General features: G+C 50.4%; 1 protein-coding gene across 1 annotated transcript in view; it reads right to left on the reverse strand.

The window, feature by feature from the left end:
* Nucleotides 1-3,001, reverse strand: part of PRPF18 (pre-mRNA processing factor 18) — a 131,692-nt gene that overhangs the window by 128,681 nt on the left and 10 nt on the right. The gene's annotated exons all lie outside the window — the stretch shown is intronic.

Raw genomic sequence — 3,001 nt, forward strand, 5'->3', positions numbered from 1 at the left:
TGCTTTCCTGCATTCTGCCTCAGGGTCTTACTGCCCACCCTCCTCTGTTTCGTTGCTGTGTTTGCTGAAACGGAACAAAGAGCAGGGAAAGCCCCTCCCCTCCAGGCAAGCTCCGGTGCTGCTGGGGGAGAGGGAGAGAGAGGGGGGAAGGGAGAGAGAGGGGGGGAGGGAGGGAGAGGGGGGGGAGGGAGGGAGGGAAAGAGAGAGAGAGAGAGAGAGAGAGAGAGAGAGAGAGAGAGAGAGATGGCTGGCTTGGGTGGGGGGAAACTTGCCTTTCTTTCCTCCCTCCCGTTAAATCCCTCTCCTGCATTCTTAGCCAGCTGCTTCTCTGCACACCCCTCTAATGTCCCTTCTTTGTTTTTCCTTCGCTCCCCACTTAAAATGTGGTTACAAAGCATGGATCCTCAGGATCCTTGCATTGGGTCACCCCAAATTCACCATCAGATCACATAGCATGTCCATGGCTACAGCCTGCCCCCCCAAAATCACGCACCCACTGTTGCCTGGGGCTGCAATGGTGCAAAAATGTGGTTAAAAAGCATGGATCCACAGGAATTCTCAGGATTTTGGCATTGGGTCACCCCAAATTCACCATCAGATCACATAGCATGTCCATGGCTACAGCCTGCCCCCCAAAAATCACGCACCCACTGTTGCCTGGGGCTGCAATGGTGCAAAAATGTGGTTACAAACCATGGATCCACAGGAATTCTCAGGATTTTGGCATTGGGTCACCCCAAATTCACCATCAGATCACATAGCATGTCCATGGCTACAGCCTGCCCCCCCCCCAAATCACATACCCACTGTTGCCTGGGGCTGCAATGGTGCAAAAACGTGGTTACAAACCATGGATGCACAGGGATCCTCAGGGTCTTTGCATTGGGTCAGCCCAAATTCACCATCAGAGCACATAGCATGTCCATGGCTACAGCCTGCCCCCCAAAAATCACGCACCCACTGTTGCCTGGGGCTGCAATGGTGCAAAAACGTGGTTACAAACCATGGATGCACAGGGATTCTCATGATTTTTGCATTGGGTCAGCCCAAATTCACCATCAGATCACATGTCTGTGGCCACAGCATGAAGCACAAAAATGATACATCCACTGTTTCATTCAGAATGTTTTTTCCCTTGTTTTCCTCCTCTAAAAACGATGTGCGTGTTATGGTCAGGTGCGTGTTATAGAGCGAAAAATACGGTACCTCATTGAGGAAAATTAAACATAAGTTCATTTACCATAACTGCAGCATGTTGGGCAACTGTTCATATGTGCATAACCAGATGGAGAAACCTTGTATATTGCAAGAACATGGGGTGGGAGTGCACCCCTTTTCAGGATCCCTGTCACTGAAGTTTGGGCCCACCCGTATCAGATATTTGTCTCAAAGTCCGGAGGTTCTTAAGCTTTCTACCCCCAGGGCCCACTGGGAATGGCCAAAACTCACTGAGGCCCACCAGTCACAAAATGGCAGCAGGGAGCTGGCAAATACATTATTTTCTACTTGTATCTAATCCCAATTCTGGAAATGGTTCAGTGATTTTCTACAGTGTGGTAAAGCGTTCTGTTCCCTAGCTTTCTTCAAGCCAAGTGCAGTCATTTGCCCTGGAGGTACTGTGACTGCCTGCTCTGATGCAGAGGCCCTAAGTCAGGTGCCCAAACATTGATGAAGCGAACATGCATGAGAGCCGACCAGAGTTGCTGACCTTTTCTTACGATTGATGTTCTTGAGCTTTGGACATGCCTGCTCTAATTTTCTAGTTCCCACTCCTTTGTGCCCCTCAAAAGTAAGTTTACCCATCTCCTGTAGCTTCTTCAATGCCCAGCCTGTAGCTTATCCTCCCCAACTGACAGTTTCTTGCCCCTTGGGTTCCTTTAAGCTCACTTCCTCCTCTAGCAGCTTTCCACTCTTACTCCTTCCAATTCCCAGTTTTCATTTGTTTATTAATAATGACACTAACTTTTTACTTTCTAATTTTCTTTACCAACCCCTCTGTCTCCAGCAAGACTGGTTACTGGTGCTGGCAGTGGTCTGTCTGCTATGGATGGCTAAGGGGCAGGTCAGGCAAGTGAGGAGGCCACCGGGCAAGCTGTAGTCTTGAGAGGGCCACTGTTTTGAGAAATGCTGCCTAAGTGTGTGGGTTTACTTTTCCCCATAGGAAGGAATGGCATGTGCTCTACCACTGCTCACTTTCTGGTTACGGAAAAAGGAAATCCCACTGAGTTCAAGGTGAGTTGGTCCCAAATCTGTGTTTTTGGCTAAGAGGAAAGCTAGAAAAAGGTTACCAGACATCCCCATTTCCTGAGGACAGTCCCCAGATTTACAAATCAGTCCCGACAAAATCCATCCCCTTCAACTGAAGTTGAAAAGTCCCTGGATTCATTGAAAAAAATCTGGTAACCATAGGCTAGAAATGTTCTAATGCCAGGTGGGGAGCCTGTGGCCCTCCCAAAACTGGCTGGGCTTTAGCATAGCCAGTGGCCTGGGATGATGGGCCAGCGCAGTTGACCAACATCTGAAGGGTCACCGGTTCCCCATCCCTCTTAAGCCGCAAGCAGAATCTGCCACTAAACTCTGAGCAATGCAGTTTTGCCCACTGGCCTTGAATAAAGCCTGCTCCTTATTCCAGAACGTGGTAGTGCATGTCTGTGTTTCAGGACCAGTCATCAGCACTGTGAGCAGGTTTGAAAGCAGATTTGTTGCCACATGATATTAATAATCCAAATAATGGAATTAATGGCTGATGAAGCAATCTACGGTCTTTTGCATGTGTTTGTGGTAGGGCGGTTACCCTGCGAGATATCGTGGAGGGAAGGAAACGGCGCCTGGTGGGCCGAGCAGGTGCCAGCCGTCTTGCCGCCCAGAGAGGTCGCCTGGGTGCTGCTGGCAGGGGCCGGCCCCAGTCTGCCACGGAGCGAGCCTTTCACCCGGGACGCCCTCGAAGCTCCGCGGCCTGTTTCCTCTGCGCGCCCGCCCGGTCCTTCCCGTGGAGAGGAGG

This window comes from Podarcis gaigeae (assembly GCF_964106915.1).
Source record: "Podarcis gaigeae genome assembly, chromosome: 10".
In the NCBI taxonomy this organism is placed as follows: domain Eukaryota; kingdom Metazoa; phylum Chordata; class Lepidosauria; order Squamata; family Lacertidae; genus Podarcis; species Podarcis gaigeae.